General features: G+C 34.5%; 1 protein-coding gene across 4 annotated transcripts in view; it reads right to left on the reverse strand.

Moving 5' to 3' along the window:
• Nucleotides 1-18,627, reverse strand: part of Ube3a (ubiquitin protein ligase E3A) — an 89,026-nt gene that overhangs the window by 46,111 nt on the left and 24,288 nt on the right. The gene's annotated exons all lie outside the window — the stretch shown is intronic.

The raw sequence follows: 18,627 nt of genomic DNA on the forward strand, positions 1-18,627 counted from the left end.
GAGAGAGAGAGAGAGAGAGAGAGAGAGAGAATGTGTGTGTGTGTGTATGTATGTATGTATGTATGTATGTATGTATGTATGTATGTATGCAGTGCCCATGAACGCCAGAAGAGGGCTTCAGATTTCTGGAGCTAGAGTTACAGGTTGCTCAGGGAGACCAGGAGTGCTCTTATCTGCCAAGGCATGTCTCCAGCCCATGGGTTGTGTTTTAAATGGTAATGTTGTGAAAGTGATTCACAGATGAACGAGGCCTTAGGTAGATGTGAGGCCCGGCTCCCCACAAGGCCCCCTTAACTGCTGAAATTGATAGTGGAACTGTATTCCATAATTTGGAACCACATAGGTAAATCTCTATTTGTGTGAGTTCTTTTTAGATATTATATTAGGGCTTATTAGGTGAAGCCAAGCTTAATCACATGTGCCTTTAATCCTAGCACTGGGAAGCAGATAGACTGAGGCCAGTCTGGGCTATATAGTGAGATACTATATTTCTTAAGAATTTCTTAAGAAATCAAAATTACCATTACAGTTGTCCTAGTTAAGGTTTCCATTGCTGTAAGGAGACACCATGACCAGGGCAACTCTTATAAAGGACATTTAACTGGGGCTGGCTTACTGGTTCTGAGGTCTAGTCCATTATCATCATGGTGGGAAGCATCACAGTGTCCAAGAAGTCATGGCTCTGTAGGAGCTAAGAGTTCTACATCTTTATTCAAAGGCAAACAGGAGAAGACTGTCTTCCAGGCAGCTAGGAGAAGGATCTCAAAGCCCATTCCCACAGTGACACACTTCCTCCAACAAGGCCACACCTCCTAATAGTGCCACTTCCTGGGCCAAACATATTCAAACCACTACAATTATGACTGAAAACTTATGAGAAAAGGAAAGGGAGGGGAGGGGAGCCAGGAGTGAAGGAAACAGCTGAGGGAGGATACATTGGCATTTCACTGAGGCTCTTTATCTAGTGGTGTCCAGGGCTGGGAATAAAGATCTACAGGGTAAGATCCTACAGTACCCTTCAGTAGGTTCTTTCCTCCCCCTATGACTTATTAGGTATCTATCCTACAATGTGCTCTCGAGGTAGAACAGGCAGTCTGAGACTCTGTGGGCCTGTTTTATAAAGGAATTTGCTGATGAACTTAATTCTCACTACTAGACTGCCCTAGGAAGAACTTAATGTACTCTGTCTGTATAGCAGGGTGCAAAATGCCTTAAGAAATACAAAAATTTATGTAGTTTCAGGGAGAGGGCCCTGCCTAGTGCTTATTATTACAGGATCCATTTATTACATCCATTTATTATTTTGATTGATGTAAGAAAAATATCTGTGAGGTTTGAAAAATAAAGCATACCCCCAAAGGGGGAAAAAAAAAAAACAATCTCAAACCAAAGACAGTTGTCTACGACATATGAACTTCGGTTACAAATCAGCACCAGCTTCGATAACAGGACTAGAATATTAAGGGATGCAGAAGAAATTATTTCAATACACTTTCTTTTACTTGCTATTGTTTTAGACTTTCGCCCCCGCCCTCTTTTTCATTAAGGTACAATTTCTAATCTGAACCCAAATATTTTTAACTTCCTACATCATTATTCTAACCATGTTTTTAATGATCAATGGTGCTATAAATGCTGATACTAATCAATTTAAAATCTATGTCTGAAAAGAGTTTGGTTTTATTGTATGTGTTAGAGGTTTCTTTTCTCCTTTGAGTAGTGCTAAGGATTGAAAACTCAACAGAAGGCTAATTACAAATAAAACTAAAAAACGCATCCATCCTGACAAGTGTACAGATTACAATACAGAAACAAATAAAACATTAAAAATGGAACAAAGCTATTTCAGAAAATCGGTATTTAATAATCAATAAAAAGATGGTCAATTGGTTGAAATGCTGCTAAAAGAATTCTTAAGTATAACATGTCAATGAGAAACTAGGCAAAGAAAATTAGATTGGTGGTAGAAGGGAGAATAATGGAAATGAATAAAATAATTAAAAATCTCAGTAGAAACTATAAACAATAGACCAAATCAAGTACAAGACAAAACAGCAGGAATCAAAGATAAATCTTTATTCAGACATACAACACAATACAACCAAGTCATGATCAAAAAGAAAGTGAAGAGTACATGGAGCAGAAGGAACTAAAAAGCAGTGAGGCCAAGTCAATGAAATAACAGCAGAAATACTCTAAAATCTAGAGAAAGAAATGAACATCTATACAGAAAGATGTTTAAAACCCAAATAAGTCATGGCCAAAAAGAACTGCTCCTCAGCACATTACAGTTCAAATCCTAACACTACAAAGAAAATAAAAGTACTAATATACTAACAAAGGCAAATTCACTGTAATATCCAATCTCTCACCAGAAACTTTTAAGGATAAATATCTTTTTGGTGATGAGTATTATATCCCAAGTTATCTTATATAAAACTTTCCAAAGTAGGCATAACATAAAGCCACTCATGACCACTAAACTACAGTATACACTTAAAGGACACCTACACACAGCAGAATGACATAAACACAGGAGCTCAAGGAAAATGATTTTTGTAATTCTATAAATGAAAAAATAAAAATTAAAAAAAGCAACTATGTCTACATAAGTTAATGAAAGAAAAACAAGAGAACTATGAAAGAAACAACAAAATTTGGCCAACAAAATATGTTTTTAGCATTCCAATTAAAACAGATTAACAGAATGAATTAAAAACAGGATCAAATTATTTTTTGTCTTAAGAAATGTATTTCATTTGAACACAAGCTAAAAAGAGGAAAAATGGAGACTGGAAAGTAAATAGAAATAAAAAAAAGCTGGAATAGTAACATAAAATATCTGACTATATACTATAAAAGAAAACAAGCAATGAGGGATGTACAATTATAAGTATATATGCACCAAATGATGGTGTACCCAAGCTCATAAAAACAAGGACTACTAGATTGCTGCAACATCCACCCTCTCACCAGTAAGTACTATATCCATATAGAAAGTAACAAGTTAAGTCAAAACACAAGAATAATCTTAACTTTCCAAATTAATAGCTTACCTAACAAAAAAAGAAAGAAAAAAGGAAGAAAGGAAGGAAGGGAGGAAGGGAGAGAGGGAGAGGGGGGAGAGAGAGAGGGAGGGAGAAAGGGAGGGAGGAAGGGGAGGAGGGAGGGAGGGGAGGAAGAAAGGTTGGTTTTATCTAAATTGTACCAAACATCAAATGGACTTATTTCGAGACATCTAAACAACATCTCACCTTCTGCAGAATAAACCTTGGCAGCCCATGGAACTCTCTAAGAGATAAACCACATTTTTGAACATTAGGCAAGTCAACAACAATAAAAAATTAATTTCTTTTACTTATTAGATCGTAAGAGAATAAAATTAGAAATGCAAAAAGAGCTATGTATACTACATGAATACCTGGAGACAATACAATACAATCTTGAGTATATAAAAGTCCCTGAAGGAATCAGAAAAGAAACATTTTTAAAGGTGAAAGTCAAATAAAAAGAAAACATACTAGGATACAGCAAATCATCCTTAGTGAGGGAACTCAGACCCAGAAAGATAAATATGGTATGTACTCACTTATAAAAGGATATTTATTAGCAATTAAGTAAATAATAACCAAGGTACAATCTGTAGACCCAGAGAGGTTAGGTAAAGAGGAGGAGTTCAGCAGGGATACACGTATCTCCCTACAAGAGGGAAATAGATTTTTACAGGCTAACTGGGAGCAAATGGGGAAAGAGAGTTAACAGCTATGGGGAGGTGAGGAGGTTTGGGGGAGAAATAGGGTAGAGAGAGAGTATGGCAGAAACAGCTGGAATTGGGGAGGGGGGCATTTGCATGTTGGTGTAGAAACCTAGTGCAGTGGAAATTTCCTGGAATGTATGAGGTGGTCTAATAATAGAAGATACAGAATCTCAAGTGGCCACCTCTTATCTCCAGACAACCAAATTGAGTTACATTTCAATTAAATGAAGAAGGTCCCATAGAAATTCCCAACAGCCCAGGCTGTTGTCAAAACAACGGATTGCTACCTGAAAACTAACAGTAGAGCCCTACTGCTGAGGACAATACCCACACTACTCAATGAACATGTAGAAGCCAAACTGGTGACTGCATGGAACATTCACCCCTACACTCTGCTATTTAGTATGAGAAGGTACTCTACATGCTACCAAAAGAGATACATGGATACCAACCCAGCCACAAAATTTTTTGTCCTTCCTGTAAAATATGCAACGAACTAGTGAGAGTAGCCAACCGATGTCTGATTTGACTTAAGGCCCACTCTATGAGAAACCCATTCCCGAAACTCCTTGGGTAACTAAGAACCAGAAACCTAGGGTAAAACAAAACACTACTGATGTTTTAAAAATTAAAGAATTTTAAAGTCAATAAAATGATTGCTAATGATATTCTGGTATACACATTGTATCAGTGCCTAATCTAGTCATCATCAGAGAGATTCCCTCTGGCAAGAGATGGGAACAGATGCACAGATGTGGAAACCACAGTCAGACATTACATGGACAGAGTATTTAAATGGGAGCTCTCAATTGAATCCCTTGCAGCAGAGCTCAGGGAATCCCTCAGAAGAGAGGGTAGAAAAACTTCAAGAGAGGATGGAAGATACCAGAACAGGCCATCTGAATCAACTAAGAAAGTCTTATGTAAGATCTCAGAAACTGAAGCAGCAAGCATAAGCAGATCTTTACCAGGTATGTATGTATGTATGTATGTATGTATGTATGTATGTTTGTGTATTATATGTATAATATATATATATTATGTATATGTATAATACATGTCATATATTATACATATAATAATACACACATAGGTACACACGCCCGCACGCGCACACAGTAAAATAGCTATATGCTTAGTATTTTATGGTACTCCTTAGTGTGAGAACGAGCTAGGCTTCTGACTCTTGTGCCTGCTCTTGTGACTCTTTTCCTCTTACTGATTGCCAAGTCAAACTTCAATAACAGTTTTTCCTTCATCTTTTATCTTGTCATGTAAAAAAAAAAAAAAGTCAAAGAAAGGAAAATATACTAGGATACAGCAAAGACATCTCTAACAGCGAAGTTTCACTCCTTCCTTTAGAAAATTCAGTCGAAATTCAAATGAAAACTTAGCAATGCACCTCAGGATCCCAGAAAAATAAGAACAAGCCAAACTACAAACTAATACCTGGAAAGAAAAGACCAGTATAGTAATTAATGAACTAAACTCTGAAACAACACAGTAAAACAAAGAGTTGTTTCTTTGAAGAGAATAACAGATTCTGATCCTTAGCCCCCCCCACCCCCAGGACAAAATAAAAGGTAGTACTGAAAACACATGAGATCCTTAGTAATTAGTATGAAAAGCAACATTTAAAAAGAATGAAATATCTAAAAGAAATGTATAAATTTCTAAATAGGTATGATCTATAAAAACTGTATTAAGAGGAAATAAAAAAACAAAGATACAGAAGGCAACAAAATTGAAACAGTATATCTCTCCAATAAAGAAAAGCAAAGAATAGATTCATTGCTAAAATATACCAGTTCTTTACGGAAAAACAAACAGCAAAAATCCTCAGTGTTCTACCAAACAGGGAATGAAAGCTACTAAAGCCATTCTACAAAAGTATTATTCTGAGAGTCCAAATCCAGGTAAGAACACATAAGAACACATCTCAAACATACTAAAAGACTATAAAGCAACATTAGCATTAGCATGCTATGCTAATAACATTAACATGTTATACTAAATAGAAAAAATATTAAAGTCATTTTCTCTAATATCAGACATGTGACGAGGGTGTTCAGTTTCTATAATATTATCCAATGTAGCGCTTTGAAGTCACAGAGAAACAAAACAAGAAAAACCAAAACCGAACAAATGAGAAAGAAAAAAACAAATTATCTCTAAGTACATAAAAGAATCCATTACTATAAAGACCCTGATAAACACCTGTAGCAACAAAGAATACAAAACCAGTGGCTTTTCTATATAACCATATGAAGATGTCTAGATCATATACCCTTGAGGGGAAGGGAGGAAAGAAAGAGAAAGGGGGAGGAAGAGAATGAATACAGCAAAAGTTGACAAATGAGACTGCAACAGTTAAAAGGCAAATCAGTAGAGTGATGAGATAACTAAGATAACCTTAGAAAATCTTTACTAACTATACATGTAACAGAGAATTAGTATCTAGAATGTCTAAGAAAAAAATTAAACAGATACACACACCAAATAAACTGATATCTCAGTCCTACAATAAATTAGCCTTCTTCCTCAACATTGAAAACTCTTCTCTGATAAAAGAAAACAGTCCGACCCAAAGACATATGCACTGGAGATCTGCTTCAGCCCCTCATCTGAGGTGGGATGGCATGGGGTGGGGAGAGATGCCTTCTTCCACCCTTTCCTCTCACTACCTAAAGCAGGCAGAACTGGCCCTTCCTCTCACTGACTGCCATCACTCAGGAGCACAGGCCCTGCACCTTGACTAGAACAACTCAGATGTTTCAGGTAAGCTGGATGCAAAGACATGAGAGCACAAAAGTTGATCCTGCTTCATTGGGTAAGCTAAGCAGAACAGTGCTTGAGAGTTCACCCTGGCTGAGTAACTCAACTACCTCCCAAGCCCAAACCTGGGGCCTATCTCAATGTCTACTCCAATCATGTTAGAGCTTAAGGGCCAGCTCTGCACATCCAAAGCTGCACTATCTCCATGACATAGGGTAACAATAGGATATCCAGGAGGAGTTCTGGTGAGGATCCAGTATGGGCAGAATCCAGAGGCCTCAAAATATACCAATAGCTCACTGAAGTGAACATTTTCAAGTAGAGATATATGGACAAAAGGACTGTCACACACTACAGTTTCCACAACAATTTTTTTTCTATTTTATTTTATTTTAGGGGGGAGGTTGCAAGGGTAGGGGGGGAAAAAGAGGATATGGAGATGAATGGGATATAGGTACATGATGTGAAATTTACAAAGAATCAATAAAATGTTTTCAAAAAGAAAAGGCAAACAGGCAAACTGAGTAAAAACAAAAGAAAGATGACAATACAAAAGTAAAAACAACACAAGAAACAAAAATAGTTTCCTCCAAAATAATGCAAGTCCAATAGTAATGATCCTAAGGAAAATGATCTGGAAAAAGTTCTAGACAAAGAATTCAAAAGAATAATTATACCTTTAGTCAAAAAAGATAAAGACAATGAGGTGTGTGAGGTCAACCCAGTAAAATTGTTTGAATTGTTGAAAAAAAAATCAAACAGAAATAAATTATCCTGGAAAAGAAATTTCAATAAGCCAGTTAAAATCTTCAGTGGAATGTGTCACCAACAGGCAGTCAACAATGGAAGACAAAGAAGAGGAATACAACCACTCCTCAGTAAACTAAAATTACATATGTAAATGAAAGGAGCATGAAAGAGTTTTGGAACTCCATAAAAAACCTAAGCTCAGAATTATGAGCATAGAAGAAAAGAAAACCAGAGAAGAGGCATATAGAATGTCTCCAGTAAAACTGGAGAAGAATATTCCCATCTTTGGCGAGATTCCCCACCAAGGACTAAGAAGCCTAGAAAAAACAAAAGACCAGTAAATACATTCTCCCCAACATATTATAGTTAAAAAAATTAAAACGCAAATTAAAGAGTACTGAAGAATACAAGAAAAAGTGAAATCACTCATAATTAATATTTATTCAACAAAAGACTTTAAAGTATAAAGTGTCTGGATCAGTGGTTCTTAACCTTCCTAATGCTGTAGTTTCTCATGTTGTGATGACTCACAACCATAAGATTATTTCATTGTTACTTCATATGCAGGACACCTGATATTCAACCCCTGTGGCAGTTATGACTCTCAGATTGAAAGCATCTAGCCTGGATCCTGAAAGTTCACAACTAACAACACAAAGCATTATAGTGGTAAAAGTTTACACAAAAATTGAAAGACAAATGCAAATTTTCCATGATAAACACACATCTTTCAATAACTCTGATTGCAAATGGTCTTAATTCCCTCTCCAAAGACAAAAAAATAAAGAAAATTAGAGGAAAAAAATCTACCAGGTGAATGTTAGAATTTTAAACACATAAGCAACAAACACAGAGGTACACAATTTCATAAGAGAAATGCTATTAGATCTAAAACCACACATTAGTCACAACAAAGTGACTGAGGTGGGTGACTTTGATACTCAACTCTAACAGACAGATCATCTAGACAAAAATTAAACAGAAACTCTAGAGTTAAATTACATAATAAATCAAATAGATGTAATAGATATCTGTACAACATTCCACCTATATACTAACACATTCTTCTCAGTCTATGGAATTTTCTACAAAAATCAACTACCTATCAAGATACTAAAAAAAGTCACAACAATATATGAATATGGAAATACCACACTTCTTTGTATTGAATAAAATAGAATAAAAACAGATATTAATAGTGATAGATATTAGAGAAAGAATGGAAACTAAATAGCACATTACTGAACAGTTAATTTGGTCAAGAAAAAAGACTGACAGTATATTTGAAAATATCCAAGGAAGTGAATGATAATGAAAAAAAAAAAGAAAATACCAACATATTATATGGTACATAATGAAGGCAGTATAAAGCCAAAGTTTATAGCACTAAATATCTAATAACTCAATCCAACTGAACACCTTGAAAAAAAAAAAAAAGAAACACACAAAAAGAGCAGAAAGGAAGAAGTTAAAAAAAAATCAAAGATAAAGTTAATGAAGTAAAAAAAAAAAACAAAAAACACAACAAAAAAATATGAAGAATCAGTGAAATCAAGAATTGGATCTCTGAAAAGATTAACAAGTTTGACAAACCTTAGCCAAATTAACCAAAGAAAGACAGCATCTAAATTAAGAAAAGCAATGATGGAGAAGAAAATATTAAAACAAATACTGAGGAAAGCTACCAACTTATAAGGTCATTTTATATTATAAATTTTATATATATATAAAAACATGTATGTATATATGTACATATGGTAAAACAATCTAAACAGACCCATAGAAACAGTAATCTATTTTGTTTTTCAAGTCAGACTTTCTCTATGTAGCCCTGGCTATCCTGAAACTAGCTCGGTAGACCAGGCAGGCCTTGAACTCACAGAGATCACCTGTTTCTACTTCCCAAGTGCTGAGATTAAAGGTGTACACAACCATCATAAGCCTACAAACAGTAATTTAGAAATTTTTTCAACTAAAAAAAAAAAGGACCAGATAGATGAAGCACTGACTACTACCAAACCTTCAAAGAACTATCAATATTCAACTTATTCCAAAAACTAGAAGGAAAACTTGGAACTTCATTTTATGATGCCAACAGTGCCCTGAGACCAAAACAAAACAAAACAAAATATGTATATATGTATATATGTATATATATATGTGTGTGTGTGTGTGTGTATGTATGTATGTAAATATGTATATTATGTAACATAATATATACAACATATATATTTAATATAATTAAAAACACATATACTATGTATTTGTCAGTATCTCTATTGAACATGGACCAAGACTTCTCAATAAAATATATACAAAATAAATAAAAGAACACATAAAAAAATATAGCCACCATGATCATTCACCTAAGATGTCGGGATTGTCCATCATACACAAATAAATGTAACACACCACACAATCACAGAAAGTACAGGATCATCTCATTAAGGTACAGAAAAGGTCATTGATAAAATCAAACATCTCTTCATGATAAATGTTCTGGAAAATCTAGAGATACAGAATACATAATAATATAATAAAGCCATTGTGTAACAAGCCAGCATCCAACACCATACCAAGCAGAAAAACTTCAAAGCATTTCAACTAAAATTAGGAGAATGGTGTCAATTCTGTTCATTCTTGTTCAATATAATGCTTAAATATTAGCCAGGGTAATATAATAAGTGAATGTGATGGGGGATAGAGATCAGATAGAAGTCAAAGTATCCTATCACAAATGAAATGATTATATACCTAAATGACCCTAAAGATCTCCATAAAGGAAAAAAAATCCTATGAGCTAAGAAAACACATTCAACAATGTAGTAGGACACAAATTTATATCACTCACGACATACTCAAAAATTGAACAAAACAAAATTATATTGAAATAATCTTATTCAAAGTAGAAAACCTGTACAATGAGAACTATAAAACACTAATGAAAGAAACTGAAGACACTATAAGACAGAGACTTCCCATTCATGACTGCTAGAATATTGAGAAAATGTCCATCTTACCAAAAGCAATCTATAAATTCAATCATCATAAAGCTTCCAACACACTTTTTGCAGAATAGAAAAACTAATATTAAACTTCCTTTGGAAACATATACAAACACACACAACAGAATAAACAATAATAAATGATTCTTAAAATACTGCTATGTATAGATATCACCATCCCAGATTACAAGTTACATGGCATATACTACATGGAATGCTGCTAGCATAAAATACACATTGACTAAAGCAGTAGAATGGAAAAGTAGTATAAAAAGAGACATCTACAACCTGCACTCTGCAAAAACAGACTGACTTCAAATGGTGGTGGTCAAAAGTGGAGAGCTGCACATGGAAGAATAAAAGTTGATAATCATCTCTTACCCTGTACAAAGCTCAACTACAAATGGATCAAGAACCTTGAAATACAATCTGATACCCAGCATCAGAGAAGAAAGCAGAAAATATGCTTGAGTAATGACTAATGTCAAAAAAAAAAAAAAAAAAAGGATAACAACTGCTGAAATGGATATGAGGAGAGGGAAATACTTATTCACTGTTGGGAATGTAAACCACGGTATTCACTATGGAAACCAGTGTATAAATTCCTCAAAAAGCTTAAAAAAAAAAAAAAGGATACACCATTTGATCCACCTATACCACTTTTGGGTACCCAAAAGATTCCATGACTTACTCTAGACATACCTGCTCATCCATATTCATTCTGCTATACTCCTAAAACTGCATTAACACTCATTGGATTCCATCAACTTATGAATGGATAATTAAATATATGGTACTTTTACATTGAGGAATATTATTCAGCTATTAAGAATAACAATTATGAAATTTGCAGGTAAATGGATGGAGCTGGAAACAATCATTCTGATTGATGTAAATCAGACTCAGAAAGACAAATAACACATATATTTTCTAATCTGTGGATGTTAGCTTTTAATCTACATATATGTGTGTTTCACTTCAAAAACTCATAGACATTGGGAAATTACATGGGGCCACGGGGGAGGGAGATGACTCTCAAGGAAGAGTAAACTAATGAAATGGTATTAAAAAGTTAAGGAAGAATAATAGAACAAAAAGGTTATACTTGGTACGGAGATGGGTAAGTGGGACAGTAGAAGGAATAAAGGAGAGGGATAACAACATGGAAGAGCTTTCAAGATGATGACCTCCTACTATAGATTTCCTAAAATATATACACACACATACACAAAAAGAGGTCCCACTAGCTTTCTGCCAGGAACACACATCTTACTAAGAGCCAGTAGGTCCTACACAAAAAGCCTGAGAAACTGTAAGCAGGCCAAGTCTAATTTCTCTTCACGTCATTTGCCACACTGATCACTCCATAAGGCATTACATACCATGGTCTGACCAGAAGTACCAACAAGCTCAGACAGTTTAGACACCACATTTAAAAACAGTTGCCCAAAGATTAAACAATAAGCACTATTCAGCTGATCCATAACCTGGCAGGTTATGGTAATGGCAAACAAGGGACAGAATTACGACTCAATAAAAAGGAGACTAGCTGTCCACATCAAGAACAACTACCAAAAACCTAACTCCAGATGCTTTGGTTCTATTGCAAAGACACAAATAAGAATAACTAAGGCAATGTCTCCTCTAACAACTAACAGCCACAGTTTACTCCTCTCTGAGAAAAGCACAAAATGGTGCACAGGACAATGTCTTCAAACAGCAAATCTTTGTTGAAGGAACTCAAAGACAATATGAACAAATGGATGAATGAAAACTGCAAAAACACATAGCTGAATAAAGTAATAAAAGTACAAAATATGTAAAAATCAAATTTAACAAAAAATATAGAAATTCTGAAGAAAAGTCAAAAGGAGTTACTTCTAGAAATGAAGAATTCAGGAAATCAAACAAAAAAACTCAAAGTATTGTAGAAGACAGAATATCAGGGCAGGAGGACAAGGTAGAGGAAACGATCAATCAGTGAAGGAAAAATAATAAAAATATTTAGAAAATATCTAAAAATCTATGGAACTTAACATGGGGTATAGAGGACATCACAAAAAAGTCTGAAAATAGTAATTATACAGGAAAAAACACTACTCAGAGGCACAGAAAATATTTTTAATAAAAATCATAGATGAAAATCCAGAATGTAATGAGATGCCTATTAGGGTACAAGAGGTATACAGAACACCAGACCAGAAAATATATCAACATCCCATCAGATGCAAAGAAGCCTTCTGAAAAAAATCCACCAATCACTTCATGACAAAAGTCCTAGAGAATCTTAGGATACATAGGATATCTCAACATAATAAATGAAAACCAGAAGAAACTCTGGCAAACATGTTAAATAAAAATAAATAAAATTAAATAAATAAATGGATAAATAACAAATTAAAAAACCCTCAAGAACATTCTTACTGGGCCGGGCGGTGGTGGCACAAGCCTTTAATCCCAGCACTTGGGAGGCAGAGGCAGGTGGATTTCTGAGTTCGAGGCCAGCCTGGTCTACAGAGTGAGTTCCAGGACAGCCAGGACTACACAGAGAAACCCTGTCTTGAAAAAAACAAAAAACCAAAATAACAAAAAAAACAAAACAAAAAAGCATTCTTACTAAAATTAGGAACAAGAAAAGCACATTCACTTTTGCTATTCCAGGTCACTATAACACTTGAAGTGTTAGAACTAAAGAAAATAACAGTAGGGAAAGAAGTCAAATTATCTTTATTAACAATAAAATGGTTCTATAAAAAAATAAATCTTTAAGTAATAGACTATAAGAATCCACCAGAAAACTCCTACAGCTGATAAACATTCAGCGAAGTAACAAGATACAAAATGAAGACACACAAAACTCATGCAAATAATAGACACAAGGACAAAGAAATCAGGGAAATAATAACCAGTCACAATAACCTCAAAAATTACTTGAATAAATCTAAGGAAGTAAAACAGTTATGCAATTAAAACTTTAAGAAATTAAAGAAAAAGAAACCAGAAGATGGAAAAACCACCCATGGTATTATAATGTTGTAAAAATAGTCATTCTACCTAAAACAATTTACAGAATCAATACAATCCCTATCAAAATCATAGCTTGAGTTTTCATAGAAAGTAAAAAAAAAAAATTACAATTTATTTGATAATACACGAGAGAAAAACAATCTTGAACAGCAAAGGAAATACTAGAAGTATCACCATCTATGATTTTAATTATACTACAGAGCTTTTGTAATAAAAACAGCATGGTACTGCCATAAAAATATACACATCAATTAATGAAATATAAGTGAAGACTTCTTAATGATAAGATTAGATTGCTATAGACATCAACCACTTCCTTGAATCACAGAGCATGGAGATATCATGCTGGTACTCACTCAATGGCAAACTTTATCCCAACTGGCTATAATCCACTATGCTGGCAGGTGTTATACAAACTCTCTTGAGAAGAAAGGCCTCAATCTCATCCAGTCATGACCCCTGAAGGCTAAAAGTGGCCAGACAAGATAGGAGCACTAACAATGGCACAGGTGTTTTAGGAGTAACTCACCACTACTTGATTACACCAAAGGTCTACTCCATAAGGTAAAGCCCATACCAGGTATTACTAAAGGAGCCAAGAACCTGTGATTAGTAAGGTCATAGGCCCTAGGGTAGAACACATACCATTACTCTTCTAAACACACATATTAAAATGACTACTAATGATTTATTGCTATACCCAGTGAAAAGCGCATTTCTTAGCTTTCACTAGAGAAACTTTGCTCTATAACATATTGCAAGTAAAAGAGATAATCCTACCCCAAAACTGGTAAGCATGGCAAGAAAAGAAAAATTGTGGCGTCCTCAATCCCAAATCAGACATTCATCTCACTGCAAAGGCCTGGAAAGATGGTCACTCACAGGTGGTAGACAACTTCAAAGAAATAGTCTTTTCCAAGAAACAACAGACTGGATGCATACATGAACTTATGTTATATAACCCATTACAATAATATACCCAAGCTACAGTCAGCCAAAATCTTTGCATTGTGGGCATGTAGGGCACAGAGAGACAGAGATGTCATCCCAGTACAAGTATTTTTCTTATGAACCCCTGGCAGGCTAGACTACATGCTACAGCAGGCCCCAATTTCAAGACTAGCTTTACAACACAAAACTAGATTCAATGAGGAATCAAAGAGAAAAATATTTGAAAAAAGTATAATCTTAAAATAATGGAAGGGTTGAGAGGACTGTAAGGGAAGGAGTTGAAGAATTAATTATATTCAATTAGAGAACTGGATGAAATTCTCAAGAATTTTTTAAAGAAAAAAAGAATTTTGTAAAGAAAAAAGAAGTTAAACTTCAACCTCTTTGGAGTTTGTTGACCAGTGACATCCCAGTGATCACTCTCTTCCATTGTTTTTAGTTACCCTCCAGAAATTGATGGTAAGACACTATTGCTGAAGACATACTTTAGTAAAGTATGGAAGAATTAGGCAAAAACTCACCTTGAAACTTGATTCCTAATGACTAGGATCTGTAGAACTTGACAGTGCTATGCAGACTACCAGAGGAGAAAAGCAATCAGGAGATATTCAACTTATAAACCACTTCCATGTCATGGTCTTTGATGATCAACTGTGCCTTTCTACTTTTAATTACATGTTTCATACTCTCTTACCACCTTATCTCTACATTCCACTGAGTCTATGTAGAGTCTAGTGGACTTGCCAGTAGTTATCTTCCTGATGAGAACACTATGGTCCTTAGTCATCACAGTCATTCCCAAAGTTTCCATATCATTTCTGTGCTCCAATAGCAATCACTGACTTCACCACTCCACATTCACTATATGTGACACACACATCATATAATATCAAAAGCATGACCCTATAACTAATTCTTGTATCTTCTAAAGTACCAAATTACAGACTCAATAATCCTCAATTTCTCTTTTGTTATTGTTTACTTTTTTTAAGTTGGTGTTTTCTAGTTATTTGACTCTGAAGAAAAACATGTCAGATTACATAAATTTCTTCTCCATATTAGAAGGCTAATCTTACATTAAAGAATCTTCAAAGGTTCAATCTGACCAAAAGTATGCTCAAAAAAACCAAGAAAGTAAATTTTTGAAAAGAGAACCACTTATAATTAGAGTTCAGTTTCACACAGAAACTAAAAGCATCCGACCTTATAACCAGAGATCACCCTGATATAAAGGCTCAGCTCTCACAAAAAAAATCTGAAAAAACATTCAAGGATCATGGAGCACAGGGAAAGTGACTTGTCAAATGGCAAGTTCTAAAGATGTTATGTATTATTTCTCATAATCACAGGCTGAGAATATAAATAGTTATTTAGCAATAAACTGATACCACAATATGTTTCTGAGACACTAAATATTTTTCATACATTAAATGATTTATCACTCACACATAGTAAGCATTTACTGACTATTCCTTATATACTTCACTAAGTATTCAAGGTAGCTTTAGTTGTGAACTTGACACAGCCTTGTATGACCTAATAAGGAAATCTCAATTGAGGGACTACCTAGATTAAACTGGCTCATGAGTGTGACTTGGGGGGGGGGGGGGCGTTATCTTGATTGATATGAGCCCAGTCTACTGTGGAAAATAGCATTCCGTGGGAAGGTGGTCTAGGACTACATAAGTAAGTGGTGTTAGCTAAGCTTAAGTCTGAAACCTGAGTCAGCAACTGTTATTACACTCTCTGTAAGTTCCTGTCCTGACTACTTTCAATAATGGCCTATAACATGCAACCTGAAATAGACCCTTTACTCCCCTAAGTTGCTTTTGGTTAGACTGTTAAATATCAACAGAACAAACAGAACACTAGGTTTCCATTCTACTGAGACCTTAAAAGAATGAAGTGATATTAAATCTTAGAAAGAAAAATAGTAAGAACTGAGAAGATGGGACATGATCATATTTTGACAAAGATACTTAGAAAAGACACCTATGACAGGCATTATCTAAGAATTCTAAAACAAGTAAAGAAGAAAAACATGTAGGTTAACTCAAGTGAGAAGAGTCAGTAGGTGCCAGGCTTAAAACCTCAAAAGTTGCAGGTTAAGAACATAAAACTAGTACAGGATCTCACATAAATGGAAGAGCCAGTTCACATAGGGCCATATCAATTTCTAACCAAAGTTTAAGAAACAGGAAACCTTTTAAAAGTTTTGAGTATAAAGAAGATAGTTTAACTTTTTTTAATCAGAAAAGCCCATTGAGTTGTTGGTACTAAATAGAGGTAGGAACAAAAGTACTAAGAAACAATGATGTCCCTTCCCAAAAGACGGCAATGATACTACATATGCTTTTTAAAGTGGCTGAAATGTATTCTGAAGATAAATCCAACAAAACTTGCACAGTTCCAATATGTAAAACAAAGAGAAACTAAGGATGCTTTCTAGAATTTGGTTAAAAGTCATGGAAAAATAACTACTACAAATAAGATGCAAAGGTCTACCAGATTTCAAGGGATCAATAGCACACAAGTAACAGCTCTATTTGGGATGAATCAATTTCTGGTTTCTTTTTTTAAGAGGGGGTTGTATACATATATTGTGTATACAAATGTGCAGGCATGCATGTCTATGAATGTCATTTGGAGGCCAGAAATCAATGGCAGTCATCAGTTTCTAATGCTCCTCACCCAACTTTTTAAGACAGGGTCTCTCACTAAACTTGACACTTGCTGAACTATCTATTATCTAGACTGACCGAACACATTTCCACCATCATTCTGCCCCTCCACCAAGTCTGGGGTGAAAAGGCCACGCCAGACTTTTTACATAGGTTCTGAAAATCTAGTCCATGTAGTTGGAAAGCAGAATACTGAGCCAACTCTTTAGGCCCTGCTTTTAGGTTTCTTTCTTTTCTTTTCTTTTCTTTTCTTTTCTTTTCTTTTCTTTTCTTTTCTTTTCTTTTCTTTTCTTTTCTTCTAATGTCATGGTCTCATGTAACTTAGACTGGCTTTACTGTATGGGTGAAGCTGTTTCATTCTGAATAAGCTCCAAGTACTGGGATTACAGGAGCAGAACAAAGCCAACATGCCCAGCCAAATATCAAGATTCTTAATACCTCTATATACATAAACTCCTAATATGAAATTTTCATAAGCCACCTGAATACCTCTGTTTTTTTTTCTCTTCTATTAAACTCATGATTAAAAGGCATCAATGTCAGTGTGCATGTTATATCCCAGTATAAGAGTCTCCAAAATTATATGTACTTCTTAATATAAAAAAACTTTACGGTCTCTTTATTTCTAACAATTACTCCTTTATCTTAAGCATATTAAACACCACACTTATGATTATTAAAATGTTATTGATCTGTTAAACACTTTCATTCATGCAATAATTTTAATATATGAAGACACAGGTGTTTTTCCAAAGTTTTTATTTCATTGACAAATAAGAACTACATATATTATATGCAGCAGGATGCATCAAATGAGTTTATAAATTTTAACATACACGGCACTTTTGCACAAATACTTAAAAGTTGACTTTTAGTGATATTCAAGAAAAAAATACAATAAAAAGTCACCATGCTGTACAACAGGGTTCCTGAACTACATTCTATTCATTTTCCATTTTTTTATTTTATGTCCATCATCTATTCTACTCCAAAAAAAAAAAAATCAATGTTTTTACATTCTATATACAGTGAGAGCATGTACTAACTGTTTGTGTGCTGATTTAGTTAATTGAAAATATGGAGCATCATTTTCATCCATCTTGTCACAGACATAAGATTTCAGAAAAAAATTTAATGGCTAAATATTACATCATCATATATACCAATTTTTACTTATCCACTAAGAAATACTTGTTTATTTCTGCATTTTGCTTATGCTGAAATCAACATCAAACTGCAGGTATCACTTTCAACACACTATATATTTCTATAATATAATTGTTAGGTCATGACAATACTATTTTTAAAATTTTAGGAACCTATCTTCCATAATTGATCTAATTTACATTCCAAATAACTGTGTACAAGATTTCTGTTTTCTTACAACCTCATCAACAATTCTAGCAGGTGTGAGGTAGTATCTCACTGTTATTTCATGTCTTAGATGATTCGAAAGGTAAAGAATTTTTCTCTCATGAATTTGATACTGGTCATGTTGGTACACACCTTTAATCCTGCACTCAGGAAGCAGAGGCAGGATATCTGAGTTTGAAGCCAACCTAGTCTACAGAGCAAGTTTCAGGACACTCAAGGCTACACAGAGAAAAACCTTTCTGAAAGAAAGAAAGAAAGAAAGAAAGAAAGAAAGAAAGAAAGAAAGAAAGAAAGAAAGAAAGACAGA

Source organism: Grammomys surdaster, unplaced genomic scaffold (genome assembly GCF_004785775.1).
Source record: "Grammomys surdaster isolate TR1022 unplaced genomic scaffold, NIH_TR_1.0 125311, whole genome shotgun sequence".
NCBI classification, from domain to species: domain Eukaryota; kingdom Metazoa; phylum Chordata; class Mammalia; order Rodentia; family Muridae; genus Grammomys; species Grammomys surdaster.